A 20,042-nucleotide genomic window follows, 5' to 3' on the forward strand; every position below is an offset into this window, starting at 1 on the left:
CTGTGCTGTACTATTATAATTCTACTGATAAACTTTTACACCCCTTTTTGAACAAGGGGTAACACTTGTAATTCTCCAGTCCTCTGGTACCGCCCCCTCAATCTGACGAAGACAGAAAAATTATGGCCAGTGCCTCTGCAATTTTCACCCTCACTTTCCCCAATATCCTTTGATGTATATCATCTGGTTTCAGTGCCTTATCCACTTAGTACAGATGACCTATCCGAGCTCCTTATCTATTGTAAATTGCCTGGGGAGCATCTTTTCTTTCTTGGTAAAGACAAATGCAAAGTATTTTAAATTTAATAACCTCAGTTATGCCCTCTGCCTCTCTATCTAAATCCCCTTTTTTGTTCGTAATTGGCTGTAAAATCATGCTTGTAGAAGACCCTTCTATGTTAGCTGTCAGACCCTTTTCACACTACCTCTTTGCTTCTTTTATTTAATTTTCCATCTCGCCTCTAATTCTGCCTCATTCTCAATTCCATTTCCTATATGGCATCTGGAATAAGCACATCACCTCGGCATTAGACTGCCTGAATTATCCCTTTGAGGTAACCATTGTTCAGCTGCTGTTTTTCCTGCCAATCTCGGGTGATTTTTTTTTTGATGTTTGAGTTACAATGAATGGCACTTTCACTGTTTAATAATTGACACCCCGTTTCGACTTCACGACGCTGTGCCAGCACTATCATACTTGTGCATCGGTACTACCCTCTATGACTGGACAATGTCACTCCAGCCACTGTACTGTCTTTATTAGAATCATACAATCCCAACAGTGCAGAAGGAGGCCATTTGTCCCATTGAGTCTGCACCGACCCTCTGAAAGAGCACCCTACCAAGGCTCAAAGAACAAACAATCAACAAAGAAAAATAGAACATAGAACAGTACAGCACAGAACAGGCCCTTCGGCCCTCGATGCTGTGCCGAGCAATGATCACCCTACTTAAACCCACGTAAACCGTATACCCGTAACCCAACAATCCCCCCATTAACCTTACACTACGGGCAATTTAGCATGGCCAATCCACCTAACCCGCACATCTTTGGACTGTGGGAGGAAACCGGAGCACCCGGAGGAAACCCACGCACACACGGGGAGGACGTGCAGACTCCACACAGACAGTGACCCAGCCGGGAATCGAACCTGGGACCCTGGAGCTGTGAAGCATTGATGCTCACCACCATGCTACCGTGAGGCCCCAAAAGTATGTGTCAGAAGTGGGATTCGAACCCACGCCTCCAGTTGGAGACCAGAACACCCAGCTTACAATGCAAGGACTTCACTCCTTGAGTCTGGCGCCTTAGACCACTCGGCCATCCTGACACCCGTTAAAAATACAGCACAAAAAAAGGCCCTTCAGCCCTCCAAGCCTGCGTCGACCATGCTGCCCATCTGAACTAAAATCTTCTACACTTCCTGGGTCCGTATCCCTCTATTCCCATCCTATTCATGTATTGGTCAAGATGCCCCTTAAATGTCACTATCGTCCCTGCTTCCACCACCTCCTCCGGCAGCGTGTTCCAGGAACCCACTACCCTCTGTATATAAAAAAAAAAGAAAAAAAAAACTTGCCTCATACATCTCTCAACCTTGTCCCTTGCACCGTAAACCTGTGTCCCCTAGTAGGCCCCCTGAAGGAGCAGAGAACATTATAGCACATTACAGGCCCTTCGGCCCTCGGAGTGGGAGAAGGTGCTTTTTCCCGACTGTTTTGTTCGTTCTCTTTCTTCTGGCCTGTAACTTTTAATCTGCAGGGAGAGAACCAGAGAGCATCTGAGAACCTGGAAATGTAAGTGATTTTTATTTATTTTTATTACCTTTTCAAATTGTGTGGGGGGCGGGGAGGACATCACAGTAAAGCTGTGACCTGATTGGCTGGTTGGGAAGCTACACTAAATTTAAAAATTAAGCATTGTCAAACTAGTTAAACATAATTACTTACTCAATTTAAATTTAGAGGGGTATCAAAGCCAGAGATCGGAGAGTACTGTATTTAGCTTTCACATTTATAGTAGAAATCTAGTGCGAGGAAACAATAGTTAACAGTAACTTTTTTTTTAACTTTAAAATTTAATTTACTAATTAATTGACGCAATGTCAATTAGAGGGGTGCAGTGCTCTGACTGAGATGTGGCATGTCCGGGAGGCTTCCAGCGTCCCGGATGGCTTCATCTGCAGAAAGTGCACCCAACTGGAGCTCCTCACAGACTGCATGGTTCGGTTGGAGCAGCAGTTGGATGCACTTAGGAGCATGCAGGTGGCGGAAAGTGTCATAGATAGCAGTTATATAAATGTGGTCACACCCAAGGTGCAAGCAGAGAAATGGGTGACCACCAGAAAGGGCAGGCAGTCAGTGCAGGAAACCCCTGTGGTTGTGTTGCTTGTTGTGTTCTCTCTTTAATTGGCTCTGTTTATGGCGGTTAATATGGTCGCCTTCCTTAATTCTAATTACGATTGCTGAAGAGTCGCCAGGTATCTTTCGATACCACCACAAGGTCCAAAACCGAATACTGATCAAAGATTCGATACACCAGTTAGTAAGTTCGAAATCAATGCCCATTTATTTACACAGTCAAATATGCTCATGCACAAAACTCATACCAACTAAACTATCACTACTAAAGCCTATACTTAGCTTCGGCTGCCCACTCAGTCAGAGGAACAATGGCCATTGTCCGGTTCTGAGGCTGCTGGGGTTGATCTGTTACGGAATAGTAGCGAGGAGCGTCTGTCTCGTAGCGTGCGTTGACTTTGGACTTGTTCTGGTGCAGCTGCTAGGCAGGTCTCTCCTCGCTGAGAGCCAAGGCCAAGAGAGCGATTCTCTCTTGGGGTCGTCTTCTTATACCCGAAGGGGCTTCGCGAGCTTTTGGGCGGGCCTTGAACTTGGCCCCAATTAATTGGACCGCATCTTGATCATTCCTGTCGATTTACTCCAATAAAGGGGTCGGTGCACTGATTGCTGGGCGTGTCCTAGGTGGCCGATCAGGAATAAGAAGGGTGCAGTCACAATGTTGGGGGTTTACTACAGACCTCACAACAGCCAGCGGGAGATAAAAGAAGATAGGTACACAGATTTTGGAAAAGAGTATAAACAATAGGGTTGTTGTGATGGGAGACTTCAACTTCCCCAATATTATCATAGAATTTACAGTGCAGAAGGAGGCCATTCGGCCCATTGAGTCTGCACCGGCCCTTGGAAAGAGCACCCCACCCAAGGTCAACACCCCCACCCAACACTAAGGTCAATTTTGCATGGCCAATCCACCTAATCTGCACATCTTTGGACTGTGGGAGGAAACCGGAGCTCCCGGGGGAAACCCACGCACACGGGGAGGATGTGCAGACTCTACACAGACAGTGACCCACGCCGGAATCGAACCTAGGACCCTGGAACTGTGAAGCAATTGTGCTATCCACAATGCTACCGTGCTGTCCTTGACTGGGACTCACTTAGTGCTTGGGGCACAGACGGGGCAGAGTTTGTAAGGAAAACCCAGGAGGGCTTCTTTAAACAATATATAGACAGTCCAACTTGGGTAGGGGCTGCACTGGACCTGGTATTGGGGAATGTACCCGGCCAGGTGGTAGAAATTTCAGTGGGGGAGCATTTCGGGAACAATGACCAGAATTCAGTAAGTTTTCAAGTGCTGGTGGACAAGGATAAGAGTGGTCCTAGGATGAATGTGCTAAATTGGGGGAAGGCTAATTCTAACAATATTAGTCGGGAACTGAAGAACCTAGATTTGGGGTGGATGTTTGAGGGTAAATCAACTTCTGACATGTGGGAGGCTTTCAAATGTCAGTTGAAAGGAATTCAGGACTGGCATGTTTCAGTGAGAACAAACCGAGTTTATTCAACAGCTCCTCACTGTTCCTGTGAGGAAGATGGATAAATACGCAAATTTCAGGAACCTTGGATAACCAGAGATATTGTAGGCCTCGTCAAAAAGAAAAAGAAGGCATTTGTCAGGCGCAGAAGTCTGGGAACAGACGAAGCCTGTGTGGAATATAAGGAAAGTAGGAAGGAACTTAAGCAAGGAGTCAGGAGGGCTAAAAGGGGTCACGAAAAGTCGTTGGCAAATAGGGTTAAGGAAAATCCCAAGGCTTTTTACACGTACATAAAAGCAAGAGGGTAGCCAGGGAAAGGGTTGGCCCACTGGAAGACAGGGGAGGGAATCTATGTGTGGAGCCAGAGGAAATGGGCGAGGTGCTAAATGAATACTTTGCATCAGTGTTCACCAAAGAGAAGGAATTGGTGGATGTTGAGTCTGGAGAAGGGTGTGTAGATAGCCTGGGTCACATTGAGATCCAAAAATACGTGGTGTTGGGCGTTTTGAAAGATATTAAGGTCGATGAGTCCCGAGGGCCTGATGGGATCTACCCCAGAATACTGAAGGAGGCTGGAGAGGAAATTGCTGAGTCCTTGATAAAAGTCTTTGGATCCTCACTGTCTTCAGGTGATGTCCCGGAGGACTGGAGAATAGCCAATGTTGTTCCTTTGTTTAAGAAGGGTAGCAAGGATAATCCAGGGAATTGCAGGCCGGTGGGCCTTATGTCAGTGGTAGGGAAATTATTGGAGAGAATTCTTCGAGACAGGATCTACTCCCATTTGGAAGCAAATGGACGTATTAGTGAGAGGCAGCCTGGTTTTGTGAAGGGAAGGTCGTGTCTCACTAACTTGATGGAGTTTTTTGAAGAGGTCACAAAGATGATTGATGCAGGTAGGGCAGTGGGTGTTGTCTATATGGACTTCAGTAAGGCCTTTGATAAAGTCCCTCATGGCAGACTGGTGCAAAAGGTGAAGTCACATGGGATCACGGGTGGGCTGGCAAGATGGATACAGAACTGGCTAGGTCATCGAAGGCAGAGTGTAGCAATGGAAGGGTGCTTTTCTAATTGGAGGGCTGTGACTCGTGTTGTTCCACAGGGTTCAGTGCTGGGACCTTTGCTGTTAGTAGTATATATAAATAATTTGGAGGAAAATGTAACTGGTCTGATTAGTAAGTTTGCAGACGACACAAAGGTTGGTGGAATTGCGGATAGCGATGAGGACTGTCAGAGGATACAGCAGGATTTAGATAGTTTGGAGACTTGGGCGGAGAGATGGCAGATGGAGTTTAATCCAGACAAATGAGGTAATGCATTTTGGAAGGTCTAATGCAGGTAGGGAATATACAGTAAATGGTAGAACCCTCAAGAGTATTGAAAGTCAGAGAGATCTAGGTGTACAGGTCCACAGGTCACTGGAAGGGGCAACACAGGTGGTGAAGGTAGTCAAGAAGGCATACGGCATGCTTGCCTTTATTGGCCGGGGCATTGAGTATAAGAAATGGCAAGTAATGTTGCAGCTGTATAGAACCTTAGTTCGGCCACACTTGAAGTATAGTGTTCAATTCTGGTCGCCACGCTACCAGAAGGATGTGGAGGTTTTACAGAGGGTACAGAAGAGATTTACCAGAATGTTGCCTGGTATGGAGGGCATTAGCTATGAGGAGCGGTTGAATAAACTCTGTTTGTTCTCACTGAAACGACGGAGGTTGAGGGGAGACCTGATAGAGGTCAACAAAATTATGAGTGGCATAGACAGAGTGGATAGTCAGAGGCTATTTTCCTACTTTGCTTCTATTCCACACAGGCTTTGCCTGTTCCCAGCCTTCTGTCACTAACAAAGGCCTCCTTTTTCTTTTTGACGGGGCCTGCAATATCCCTCCTTAACCAAGGATTGTGAAATTCGCCATATTTATCCTTCACGGGAACATGCCGGTCCTGAATTCCTTTCAACTGACATTTGAAAGCCTCCTACATGTCTGATGTTAATTTACCCTCAGACATCTGCCCCCAATCTATGTTCTTCAGTTCCCACCTGATATTGTTATAATTAGCCTTCCCCCAATTTAGCACATTCACCCGAGGACCACTCTTGTCCTTGTCCACCAGCACTTTAAATCTTACTGAATTGTGGTCACTGTTCCCGAAATGCTTCCCAACTGAAACTTCTACCACCTGGCCGGGCTCATTCCCCAATACCAGGTCCAAAACAGCCCCTTCCCTGGTTGGACTATCTAGATATTGTTTTAAGACGCCCTCCTGGATGCTCCTTCCAAACTCTGCCCCTTCCAAGCCCCTAGCACTAGGTGAGTCCCAGTCAATATTGGCGAAGTTCACATCTCCCTGTTGCTTTTTCTCCTTTCCAAAATATGTTTACCTATCTGCTCCTCTATCTCCCGCTGGCTGTTGGGTGGCCTGTAAACCCCCAACATTTTGACTGCACCTTTCTTATTCCTGATCTCTACCCATATAGCCTCGCTGCCATCTGAGGTGTCTTCCCGCAATACAGCTATGATATTCTCCCTAACCAGTAGCGGAACCCCTCCGCTCCTTTTACCTCCCCCTCTATCTCGCCTGAAACATCAAAATCCTGGATTGTTTTGCTGCCAATCCTGTCCTTCCCTCAGGTCTCTGTAATGGCAACAACATCATTGTTCCAAGCACGAATCCAAGCTCTAAGTTCATCTGTCTTACCCTTAATACTACTTGCATTAAAACCTATGCACTTCAGGCCACCAGTCCCGCTATTTTCTGCAACATCTCCCTGTCTGCTTTTCCTCAGAGCCATAGTGGCCCTATTTCCTAGTTCTCCCTCAATTTTTTCACCACCTGACCTATTGATCCAGTGCCCACCCTCCTGCCATACTCGTTTAAACCCTCCCGTGTGACGCTAGCAAACCACGCGGCCAGGATATTTATGCCTCTCCAGTTTAGATGCAACCCGTCCTCCTTATGCAGGTCACACCTGCCCTGGAAGAGCTCCCAGTGGTCCAGATAACTGAAACCCACCCTCCTACACCAGCTGTTTAGCCACATGTTTAACTGCTCTATCTTCATATTTCTAGCCTCACTGGCACGTGGCACAGGGACTAATCCCGAGATTACAACCCTTGAGATCCTGTCTTTTAACTTTCTGCCTAGCTCCCTGAAGTCCTGCTGCAGGACCTCATCCCCCTTCCTGCCTCTGTCATTCGTACCAATATGTACCACGACCATTGCTTTTCTGCTCTCCCCCTTCAGGATGCCTGCTACCTGTTCTGAGACATCCTGGACCCTGGCACCAGGGAGGCAACATACTATCCTGGAGTCTCTTTCACTCCCACAGAAGAGCATATCTGTGCCCCTGACTATAGAGTTGCCTATGACTATTGCTCTTCTGCGCTTTGACCCTGCCTTCTGAACATCAGAGCCAGCCGTGGTGCCACTGCTCTGGCTGCTGCTGTTTTCCCCTGATAGTCTTTTCCCCCTGACAGTATCCAAAGGGGTAGGTATACCTGTTTGAGAGGGGGACAACCACAGGGGATTCCTGCACTGCCTGCCTCTTCTGGTGGTCACCCATTTCTCTGCCTGTACCTTGGGTGTGACCATGTTTATATAACTGCAATCTATGGTGCTTTCCGCCACCTGCATGCTCCTAACTGCATTCACCTGCTGCTCCATGCGGTCTGTGACGAGCTCCAGTCGGGTGCACATTCTGCAGATGAGCCATCCGGGACGCTGGAAGCCTCCTGGACCTGCCACATCTCACAGTCCGAGCACTGCACCCCTCTAATTGACATTGCGTTAATTAATTAGTAAATTAAATTTTAAAAAAATTAACAAAAATTTACTGTTAACAAAACGTTTCCTAGCACTAGAGTTCTACGATAAATGTAAAAGCTTTCCGATCTCTGACTTTGGATTAAGTAATTATGTTTAAATAGTTTAACAAAGTTTAATTTTTAAATTTAGTGCAGATTCCCTATCAGCCAATCAGGTCACAGCTCTATCACTTACCTGTTCCCAAGCTGCTCTCCGGCTCTCTCTTGCTCCCGAAAATGAAGGCCGCTGGAACCTGGGGGTAAGATTTTTATCACCAACCTTTTCAGGATGCTCCCTGGCTTTCTCTCTGCTTCCTGGAATGCGCTCTGGATCTCTCCCTGCTGATTACCAGTTACAAAGCCAAACAAAGGAAACAGAACAAAAAGGGAAACAGCACCTCCTCTCACTCCGTGCCGAGTTACCGCACTGCCCAAATGACCAAGTTCCAATTCCCACTCTGGCTGTGTTTCACTCACTCAGGCTGTGTCTCCTTCACCTGCGCAAAGGCTCACTCCCCACCCTACCCCTGCAACCCCATAACCCCACTTAACATGCAGATCCTTTGACACTCGGGGGCAATTTAACATTGCCAATCCACCTAACCTGCAGATGTTTGGGCTGTTGGAGAAAACCCGGAGGAAATCCATGCAGACATGAGAAGGTTCAAATTCCACACAGGCAGTCACCCAAGGCTGGAATTGAACCCAGTCTCTTGCGTTGTGAGGCAGCCGTGCTGAGCATTGTGCCATCATGTCACTTGGGAAGATTACGTTGAACTGTCTTTTAATTTTAAGCCACTGTAAACTGTCAATTTTATTTTGCATTGCCATCACTACTGTGCTCAATGCATTGTCAATATGTGGCCAGACTCGCGAGTTTACACAGGCAACTGATGTGTGAGCGATGGCTTCACGGGGCAAGAGTTGAGAGCATTTAATATTGTCGGGCACCCCATGAGTATCGTCCAGCTTTTGATTTGGAAATATGTCCCCATTAGTAATGTTGCTATGGGAAATAAGTTCGGACTTGGAAAGTTTTGACTTGCAATGAGGTTTTCGGGAGCCAATTGTGTTGTCAGTCTGAGAACAGCCTGCACAGTGATTGCTTTCTTCTGACACTTGATCTATTTGGCCACATCATCCCCAAGAACCTAGGTCTTGCAGCACATCATTTTCCATTGGATTGGAAACATACTGCTCCAGAAAATGTTCCTGAATGCGCACTCTACTCGTTACATTACTAAAATTCCAATCTATATATGCGCAATTAAAGTCTCCCATTATAACTGTTGGAAACCATTGTTAAAGATGTTATAGCAGGTCACTCGGGCAAATCAACAGTTGCCCAAGTGACTGACAGGGCAAGAGTTGATACATTTAACACCGTCCGGTGCAGTGAAAGGGAAATAGTGTTTAACCAGTTTAATTCTTTGAAGGAGTCACATGTGCAGTGGATAAAGGGAAACCAGTGGATGAACTGTGCTTCGATTTCCACAAGGCATTTGATAAGGTAATTGCTTAAAACAAAAGCTCATGGCCCAGGTTCGATTCCCGGCTGGGTCACTGTCTGTGCGGAGTCTGCACGTCCTCCCCGTGTGTGTGTGGGTTTCCTCCGGGTGCTCCGGTTTCCTCCCACAGTCCAAAGATGTGAGGGTTAGGTGGATTGGCCATGCTAAATTGCCCGTAGTGTAAGGTTAATGGGGGGATTGTTGGGTTACGGGTATACGGGTTACGTGGGTTTAAGTAGGGTGATCATTGCTCGGCACAGCATCGAGGGCCGAAGGGCCTGTTCTGTGCTGTACTGTTTTATGGCGTAGGGGGTAACATAGTGGCATGGATTGAAGATTGGCTAGCTGACAGGAAACTGTTTACATAAATGGGTCTTTTTCTAGTTCCCAGGATTGACGAGTGGTGTGCCATGGGGCCTCAAAACAGCACAGGAACAGGCCTTTCGGCCCTCTCAGCCTGTACCAGTCATGATACCAACCTTTGCCAAAACTTTCAGCACTTCCTTGTGCTGTATCCCTCTGTACCCATCCTATCCATGTTTGTCAATATGCCTTTTTTTCCCTTCATTTTAAAAACATTTTAGAGTACCCAATTCATTTTTTCTAATAAAGGGGCACTTTAGCGTGGCCAATCCACCTACCCTGCACATCTTTGGGCTGTGGGGGCAAAACCCACGCAGACACGGGGATAATGTGCAAGCTCCACATGGACAGTGACCCAGAGCCGGGATCGAACCTGGGACCTCAGCGCCGTGAGGCTGCAGGGCTACCCCACTGCACCACCGTGCTGCCCTGTCAATATGCCTTTTGAACGGCTTTCATTTATCTGCTTCCACAATCTCCCCTAGCAACACGTTCCAGGCACTCGCCACCCTCTGCATAAAAAAACCTGCCTTGCATATTTCCTCGTAATTTTGCCCCACTAACCTTAAACCTATGCCCTCTGGTGATTGACCCCTCCACCCTGGGAAAGAGTGCCTGCCCATCCACCCTATCCATGCCTCTCATAATCTTGTAGACCTCTATCAGGTTACCCCTTAACCTCCATCTTTCTAATGAAAACAGTCCAAGTCTATTCAGCCTCTTCACATAGCTAACACCCTCCAGACCAGGCAACATCCTGGTAAACCTCCTCTGCACCCTTTTAAGGGCAGCACGGTAGTATAGTGGTTATCACAGTTACTTCACAGCTCCAGGGTCCCAGGTTCGATTCCCGGTTGGGTCACTATCTGTGCGGAGTCTGCACGTTCTCCCCATGTCTGCGTGGGTTTGCTCTGGGTGCTCTGGTTTCTTCCCACAATCCAAAGATATTCGGTGGATTGGCAATACTAAATTGCCCTTCGTGTCCAAAAAATGTTAAGTGGGGGTTACTGAGTTATGGGGATATGGTGGGGCGTGGGTTTAAGTAGGGTGAACTTTCCAAGGGCTGGTGCAGACTCGATGGGCTGAATGGCCTCCTGCGCTGTAAATTTATGATTCTATGAAACCCTCTCCAAAGCCTCCACATCCTTCTAATAGTGTAGCGACCAGAATTGTGCAAAATATTCCACGTGCGGCCTTACCAAGGTTCTCTGCAACTGCAGCGTGACTTGCCAGTTTCTGTACTCGATGCCCCGTCCAGTGAAGGTAAGCATTCCGTATACTTACTTGACTACCTTGTCTGCTTGTGTTGCCACCTTCAGGTCGATGGACATGCACGCCCAGGTCTCTCTGACTTTCTATATTCCGAAGAGTTTTGTCATTTACGGTATATTTTTCCTCTGTTAGACCTTCCAAAATGCATTACCTCTCATTTGTCCGGATTAAACTCCATTTGCCATTTCTCTGCCCAAGTCTAAAGGTTATCTATGTCCTGCTATATCTTTTGACAATCCTCAACACCATCTGCCACTCCATCAATCTTGGTGTCATCCGCAAACCTACTAATCAGACAGGCTACATTTTCCTCGAGTGTTTATGTACACTGCAAACAACAGAGGCCCCAGCACAGATCCCTGCGGAACACCACTAGTCACAACCTTCCATTCAGAAAAGCACCCATCTACTGCTACCCTTTGCCTTCTGTGACCGAGCCAGTTCTGTATCCATCTTACCACCTCACCTCTGATCCGTGTGACTTCACCATTTGTACCAGTCTGCCATGAGGCACCTTGTCAAAGGCTTTATTGGTCCATGTAAACAACATCCACCACCCTCCACTCATCAATCATCTTTGTCACCACACCAGCTGGTGTGAGCTGGTTTAGCTCACCAGGCTAATCGCTGGCTTTGAAAGCAGACCAAGCACGCCAGCAGCACGGTTCGATTCCCGTACCAGCCTCTCCGGACAGGCGCCGGAATGTGGCGACTAGGGGCTTTTCACAGTAACTTCATTGAAGCCGACTCGTGACAATAAGCGATTTTCATTTTGATTTTCAAAAACCCGATAAAGTTAGTGAGGCACCCCTTCACAAAACCATGCTGTTTATTGGTAATGAGTCCATTTCTTTCTAAATGGGCATAAGTCCTACCTCTAAGAATTCTCTCCAATAAATTACCTTCTACTGACGTGAGACCGGCCTATAGTTTCCAGGATTATCCCTGCTACCTTTTTTAAACAGTGGTACCACAGTAGCTATTCTCCAGTCCTCTGGGATCTCACTTGTAGCCAATGAGGATACAAAGATGCCAGTCATGGCCCCAGCAATTTCCGCTATTGCTTCCCTCAATATTCTGGGATAAATCCTATCTGGCCCAGGAGACTTATCTACCGTGATATATTTTAAAAGACCCAATACCACCACCATTTCAATGTTAACATGATCCAGACTGTCCACACACCCTACCCAAGAATCATCTTCCACAAAGTCCCTTTCTTCGTTGAACACTGATGCAAATTACTTAACATGAGTTAAGTAAGTGGGAAAAAATCTAACAAATGGCAAATGTCCATTTTGGCATGAAGAATAAAAAAAATAAGCTTTATTATCTAAATGGTGAGAGATTGCAGAGCTCTGAGGTGCAGAAGGATTGGGTGTTCAAATGCATGAATCACAAAAGGCTAGTATACAGGTGCAGCAACAAATTAGAAAACAAATTGAATATTATCATCTATTGTGAGAGGAATTAGTTAAGAAAGTAGGTAGGTTAAGCTTCATTTGTACAGGGCATTGGTGAGACCACATCTGGAGTATTGTGGACAGTATTGGTCTCATTTAAGGAAAGAAGTGGTTCAGAGAAAGTTTACTGGACTAATTTCAGGAATAGGAGGGTAGTCTTAAAAGGAAAGATTGGAGAGGTTTGTTTGTCTCAACTGGAGTTTTGAAGAGTAAGAGGTGAATTGATCAAAGCCTCTTAAGATTCTGAGGAGTGTAATAGGGGTGGTGGGGTCGGTGCGGTTGGGGAGGGGGGGGGGGGGGGCGGGGGGGAAGAGCGAGGCCGGTTAGGGAGCTGGTGCAGTCGGTGACGGGTGGCCGGTGGGGGGGGGAGAGAGGGTGGTGAGTGGGAGGGGGCCCGGCGAGGGTGGGGAGGGCCCAGCGCGGCCGATGAGGGGGCGGGGGGCAGCGCGGCAGGTGAAGGGAGGTGTCGGTGAAGGGGGGCAATGCTGTAGGAAACAGGGTGATGATAGATGGCTACTTAGTGACTGGGCGCCAGCGTCCAGTGGTGTACCACAGGGATTTGTGCTGGGTCCCCTATTATTTGGCATTTATATAAATTACTGGGATGACTATTTGGGAGGTAGGATTACAAGTTTGCAGATGAAACAAAGATAGGCCAGGTGGTTAACAGTTAGGCTGAGTGTTGGTTGCAGGCAGATGTCGACGGATGGGGAAATGGGCAGAAACATGTCAAATGGAATTTAATCCTGACAAGTGTGAGGTGTTACACTTTGGAAGGAGCAATTTGACAAGGAAATATTCAACGAATGGCACCACACTGGGAATTACTGGGAACAAAGAGACCGTGGCATGTTTGGAAATAGATCTTTGAAGGCAGAAGGGCAGGTTAATAGGGTGGCGAAAAAGGCATATATTACACTTCCCTTCATCAATCGTGACATAGATTATAAAAGCAAAGAAGTCATGTTGGAGTTGTGTGGCACATTGGTGAGGCCACAGCTGGAGTACTGTGTGCAGTTCTGGTCGCCACATTATAGGAAGTATGCGATTGCTCTGGAGCAGGTGCAGAGGCGTTTCACCAGGATGTTGCCTGGGATGGAACACTTTAGTTATGAAGAGAGGTTGGATCGGCTTGGATTGTTTTTGCTGAAGCAGAGAAGATTGAGGGGCGACTTGATCGAGATGTACAAGATTGAGGGGCATGGACAGGGTGGTTAGGTAACAGCTGTTCCTCTTAGCTGAAGGGTTGGTTATGAGGAAACACAATTTCAAGGTGAGGGAGGGACAGGAGGTTCAAGGCGGAGTTGAGGAAAAAAGTTTTTACCCAGAGGGTGGTGACGGTCTGGATTGCACTGCCTGGAAGGTAGTACCTGGATGAGCACTCGGCACGTATGAACATTTGAGGCCATAGGCCAAATGCTGGCAAATTGGAGTAGGATTGGCAGATCAGGTACCTTTCATGCAGTGGTGTAGCCTCGATGGGCCAAAAAGCCTTTTCTGCACAGTATTTTTTGTGAACCTGTGAAGTCATAAGGGTCTTCGTTTGCAAGGTCGTTACGTTGACCACCCTCTACTAAAGCGGAACCTGGAGTGTTATCAACACCAGTGTTTAGCTCACTGGGCTAAATCACTGGTTTTGAAAGCAGACCAAGGCAAGCCAGCAACACTGTTCGATTCCCGTAACAACCTCCCCGAACAGGCGCCGGAATGTGGCAACTAGGGGCTTTTCACAGTAACTTCATTTGAAGCCTACTTGTGACAATAAGCGATTTTCATTTCATTTCAAGTTAAGGTCCTTGAGCGCACCCATGTTAGGTGCTGATGTTGAATCCTGGGGATTAAATGAGCTCGGCCAAACCAACTCTGATGTCAGGACATTGAGTCCAGATGCCTGGAAAGCACCTATCCTGGCCTGTTCTCTTCTTCCAGCTTTCCATTGACCAATGTTCTAAGGCTGGCCAAAGGAAAGGTGTAAAGATATGCTCAAAGCTGCGTGAAAAAATGAACACAGTAAGAAGTCTTACAACACCAGGTTAAAGTCCAACAGGTTTGTTTCAAACACGAGCTTTCGGAGCACGGCTCCTTCTTCAGGTGAATCGCACCTGAAGAAGGAGCCGTGCTCCGAAAGCTCGTGTTTGAAACAAACCTGTTGGACTTTAACCTGGTGTTGTAAGACTTCTTACTGTGCTCACCCCAGTCCAACGCCGGCATCTCCACATCATGAAAAAATGAACACCAGTGACCTGGAGGGAGAAAGCTGCTGACCGCTTGGCAAGACTCCACTTGGCAAGCGGCTTGGAGGCCCAAACTGGATAGCAAGACAGAAAGGTGGCGACCGAGGAAGGAGAGGGTAGCAAACCAGGGCGGCTGCGAATTCCACACCCCTGTGCAACAACATACCTCCACTGCAGAATAACCAGTCATTCCAGAATCGGGCTCCTACTTGGTCATCTCAAGTCTCACCAAGCCAGGCAGACGCCATTCTTGATTTTGAGGGCCCCACCATCGCTGATTAACCAGCAGGATCAAACTTGACACCTGCCCCTGCTTAACTCTCAAATATACGAAACAATATACGATCGGCAATAGTTCGAAATGCATTTGCAATGTTTTTGCCCATTTTCTTCTCTCTGGTACTGAAAATGTTGGGGTTTCCTGCAACATAATTCCATATTCTTTTTTGCTTTCCCAATCAAAAGACACTGCAATCTAGATTAATTGTAGCTCCACTTACTGAGATTATCTGACTGGATAAAATGGAATCAGGAATTTCTGGTCACCATCAATTCTTTACACTTAAATTCTTTTTTTATAATTTAAAGTACCCGATTTTTTTCCTCTTAAGGCCACTTTAGTGTGGCCAATCCACCTAACTGCGTATCTTTGGGTTGTTAGGGTGAGAGCCACGCAGGCGCGGGGAGAGTGTGTAAACCCCACAGTGACCTGGGGCTGGGATTGAACCCAGGGCCTCGCCACCATGCTGCTCATGAATTGTGTTTCTACGTTAATTTTTTTAGCCAGTGGAAAGCACCAAGCTATGTACAGCCCATTTATCTTCATTGTTTCTGAGGTTACACTTGCCAAATGTTGCTGCACGTTATGTCTAAAAAGGGAGTTTTCAAGTCCATCTGACACATGCCCAAGGTTATCAGTGACAAGTGGCTGATAAATTGCCTAAAAACAATTGTGATTTGTACAATGCCTCATATCTTAGATGCTTAGTATCCTTCCTCAATTGTATTTTTTTGTGAAACACAATGGGACGGCACATGGGCACAATGGTTAGCACTGCTGCTTCACAGCGCCATGGACCCCGGTTCAATTCCGGCCTCTGGTTACTGTCTGTGTGGAGTTTGCACTTTGTCCCTGTGTCTGCATGGGTTTCCTCCCACTGTCGAAAGATGTCAGGTTAGATGATCCAAAAGCCTTTAGTGACCAAAAGGTTAGATGGGGTTACTAGGTTACGGGAATAGGGTGGAGGTGCTGCCTAAGTAGGGTGCTCTTTCCAAGAGCCAGTGTAGACTCGATGGGCCGAATGGTCTCCTGCACTGTAAATTCTATGGTTCTATGAAAAATATGCGGCTATGGAATAGAGAAATACAGCACAGAACAGGCTCTTCGTCCCACGATGTTGTGCCGAACTTTTGTCCTAGGTTAGTCATAGAATTTTGGACACTAAGGGCAATTTTTCATGGCCAATCCATCCAACCTGCACATCTTTGGACTGTGGGAGGAAACCAGATCACCCGGAGGAAACCCACGCACACGGGGAGGATGTGCAGACTCCACACAGACAGTGACCCAAGTCGAAATCGAACTTGGGACCCTGGAGCTGTGAAGCAATTGTGCTATCCACAATGCTACCGTGCTGCCCTTAAGAAGAAGTTAATCTACACTCCATTATTCTACCCTAATACGTGTACCTATCCAATAGGTGAATTGGGCATTCTAAAATGTCCTTTCGTCTCCAAAGGTGTGTGGGTTATGTGGGATTTGGGTGATTCGGTGGGCTAGTAGGCCTACATACTGTGCTCTGAGGGTCAGTGCAGCCGCAATGGGCTAAATGGCCTCCTTCTGCACTGCAGGAATTATATTCTATTGTCATAGAAACATCGAAAATAGGAATAGGTGGAGGTCATTTGGCCCTTTGAGCCTACTCTGCCATTCATTATGATCATGGTTGATCATCCAACTCAATAGCCTAATCCTGCTTTCTTCCACATCCTTTGATCACCTTCACCCTTAGTGTTGTATCTAACTGCTTCTTGAAAACATAAAATGTTTTGGCCTCAGCTACATTCTGTGGTAACGAATTCCACAGGCCGACCGATCACTCTCTGGGTGAAGACATTTCTACTCTTCTATTCCGTATCTTCAGACTGACTCCTGGTTCTGGACACGCCCATCATTAGGAACATTCTTCCTGCATCTCCCCTTTCCAGTCCTGTTAGAAATTTGGTAAACCTTCGCTGCTCTCACTCCAGAGCAAGAACATCCTTGCTCATGAGGAGACCAAAACTGCACATAATTTGTTGAGTTATGATAAAATAAAATGTTGATTATAGTGGTATCTTTTAAAACTTGTAACTCACCATCTTTTGACCCTTGCACTGTGTTGATATGTTGCTTATCTGACATTTTGCACTGGATGAGTATAAAGGTTTTGCAGTTAAATATTGGGATGGTTGAATACACTCTGCCATGAACTGTGAACCATTACCATTGATTTCCCCCCACGCACCCATGCACTGCTTCTACCATTGGGCCACTATTGCAGACTGAAGAAAGCCTGCCCCTGGGCTGAGCTGAACCCAGATTGTCTCCATTATCAAGGCTGCTGATTGTCACCTGTGTAACAGCATCTGTCTTAGCCCCCCTTCTGTTGAAAGCCTCATCTATGCTTTTGTTATATCCCAAATCTACTATTCTGTTGCTGTCACTCCCAAGTTCCATCCTCTAAATCCTTGAGTTAATCCAAAGCTCTGCTGCCTCTATCCGAATTTGTCATGTCCTGTTAAACCAAAATTTGCTTGCTGACCTGCGGTGGTTCTTGCCTCAAATTTAAGTTTGTCGTTCTTGTGGTCAAACCCCACTTGCTCCTCCCTATGCGTAGCCTTCTCGTGCAAATTTAAGAATAATACGTTCCAACAATTCTGCAATCATTTAAAAAAAAAATTTAGCGTAGCCAATTATTTTTTCCAATTAAGGGGCAATTTAGTGTGGCCAATCCACCTATCCTGCACATCTTTTGGGTTGTGAGGGCGAAACCCACGCAAACACGGGGAAAATGTGCAAACTCCACACGGACAATGACCCAGGGCCGGGATTCGAACCCGGGTCCTCAGCGCCGTAGGCAACAATGCTAACCACTGCCACCGTGCTGCCCCACAATTCTGCAATCATGCCCATTGCCAAACCGGCACGGTGGCACAGCTGTTTCACAGCACCACGGTTCCGGGCTCGATTCCCAACTCGCGTGACTGTCTGTTTGGAGTTTGCATGTTCTCTCCGTGCTGGCATGAGTTTCCTCCGGGAGCTCCGGTTTCCTCCCACAGTCGAAAGATGTGTGGGTTAGATGGATTGGCCATTCTAAATTGCCCCTAAATGTCCAAAGGTGAGGTGGGGGGTTATGGGGATGAAGCAATAGATTGGGCCTGGGTGAAGGTGCTCTTTTGTCCAGGGAGTGGGTGGGGGAGTTGGTGCGGACCCGATGGACTGAATGGCGGCCTCCTACACTACGGATTCTGAACTCTTTGCTTGTTATTGGTAGTGTGCCTCCAGCAGTTTAGGCCTGAGGTCTGAAATTTCTTACCTTGATTCTCTGGGACGATGGATACATGCTGCAGGGTGACCAAGGATAGAAATGGAACATCCACGGGTATGCTGTATTTGGGAAGCTGGTGGGGTTGCAGTGCTGGTTAAAGAGGAAATTGATGCAATAGCGAGGAAGGATATTGGCTCCAATGATGTGGGACCTGTATGGGCAGAGAACACGAAGGGGCAGAAAACATTAATCGTCGTACATGGACCCCAAACTCTAGTGGTGATGTTGGGAATGGCATTAAACAGGAAATTAGAGATACATTTGAAAAAAGATCATCTGTAATTATGAGTGACTTTAATCCCCATATTGAGCAAATCAAATTAATACGCAACAATACCATAGAGGAGGAATTTCTGGCGTATATATGGGATAGTTTTCTGGACTAATATGTTGAGGAACCAACTAGAGAACGAGCCAAGCGAAACTGGGTACTGTGTAATGAGAAAGGAATCATTGGCAATGAAGTTGTGCGAGACCCCTTGGGAGTGAGTGACCACAATAGGGTAGAATTCTTTATCAAGAGGGAGAGTGATGGAGTTGATTCTGAGATTAGGGTCATGATTCTAAATAAAGGAAACTATGATAGCTGGCTTTGATGGTTTGGGGAATGTTATTTAAAGGGATGATGGCGGATGAGCAATGGCAAACATTCAAAGAGCGCATGGGTGACTGCAACAATTGTTCATTGCTGTACAGCGCAAAAATAATATGAAAAGGGTTGCCAAACCCATGGTCCACAAATCAAATTAGCGATAGTATTCGATCCAAGGATGAAGCAAACAAATTGGCTAGAAAAAGCAACAACCCTGAGGATTGGGCGCAAATGAATTCGGCAAAGGAGGACCAAGGGATGATGAGACGGTGAAAATAGTAAGCTTGCAGGGACAAAAAACTGACTGTAAAAGCTTCTAAAGGTATATGAAGAAGAAAGGATTGAAGAAGGCAAATATTCATCCCTTAGTCAGAAACAGGGAAATTTACAATGGGCAACAAAGCTGACCAGCTAAATATGGTTTCATCTTCACAAAGGAGGAGACAAATAACGTACCAGAAATGTTGGTGAACACAGGGTTCAATGAGAGGGAGGAACTGAAGGAAATCAGTATTCGTAGGGAAATGATATTGGGGAAATTGTTTGTATTCAAGGCTGCTAAATCCCTGGGCCTGATAATCGACATCCCAGACTACTTGAAATTTTTGTGGATGCATTGGTGGTCATCTTCCAAGATTTTATAGACTCTGGAACAGTTCTTACAGATTGGAGGATCAGCTCTTGTAACCATACTCTTTAAACAGGGAGGTAAATAGAAAACATGAAATTATAGATCTGTCAGCCTATCGTTAGTAGGGAAAATGCTAGAGTCCATGACACAAGTTTTAATAGCAGAACACTTGGAAAACAGTGGCAGGATTGGGCAGAGACGGGATGGATTTATGAAAGGATAAATGGGTCTTTTTCTGGATGGCAAGATGTAACTAGTGGGGTGCCATAGGGTTCGGTCCTTGGGCTCCAGCTATTTACAATCTATATTGAGGATTGGATACAGGGATAGAAGGTTCTGTAGCCAAATTTGTTGATGATCAAAAATAGGTGGGACAGTAAGTTGCAATGAGGAAATAACCTTACAAATGGTTACAGAAAGGTGAGGAGAATGGGCCAAAGTGTGGCAGATGGAGTTTAACATGGATAAGTGTGAGGTCATGCATTTTGATTAAAAAAAATAGAAAGACAACTTATTATTGAAATGGGGAGAGACTTTGGGGTGCTCCGATGCTGCAGTGGGATCTGGGTGTCCTCATTCATGAGTCACAGAAAAGGAGCATGCAGATGCAGCAGATAGCACGGTAGCATTGCGGATAGAACAATTGCTTCACAGCTCCAGGGTCCCAGGTTCGATTCCGACTTGGGTCACTGTCTGTGTGGAGTCTGCACATCCTCCCCGTGTGTGCGTGGGTTTCCTCCTGGTGCTCCGGTT

At 46.5% G+C, this 20,042-nt stretch overlaps 1 protein-coding gene and 1 non-coding gene across 3 annotated transcripts in view; one reads left to right on the forward strand and one right to left on the reverse strand.

Annotated features, from left to right (window-relative positions):
• The window catches only part of rbm25b (RNA binding motif protein 25b), a 162,424-nt gene that overhangs the window by 19,190 nt on the left and 123,192 nt on the right, over nt 1-20,042 (forward strand). The gene's annotated exons all lie outside the window — the stretch shown is intronic.
• On the reverse strand, nt 1,218-1,331 carry trnal-caa. The gene is made up of 2 exons: nt 1,294-1,331; nt 1,218-1,263 (listed from the first exon to the last, which is right to left on the reverse strand). It is a non-coding gene; the product is annotated as a tRNA-Leu (tRNA).

The sequence above is a fragment of the Scyliorhinus canicula genome, chromosome 2 (genome assembly GCF_902713615.1).
Source record: "Scyliorhinus canicula chromosome 2, sScyCan1.1, whole genome shotgun sequence".
In the NCBI taxonomy this organism is placed as follows: domain Eukaryota; kingdom Metazoa; phylum Chordata; class Chondrichthyes; order Carcharhiniformes; family Scyliorhinidae; genus Scyliorhinus; species Scyliorhinus canicula.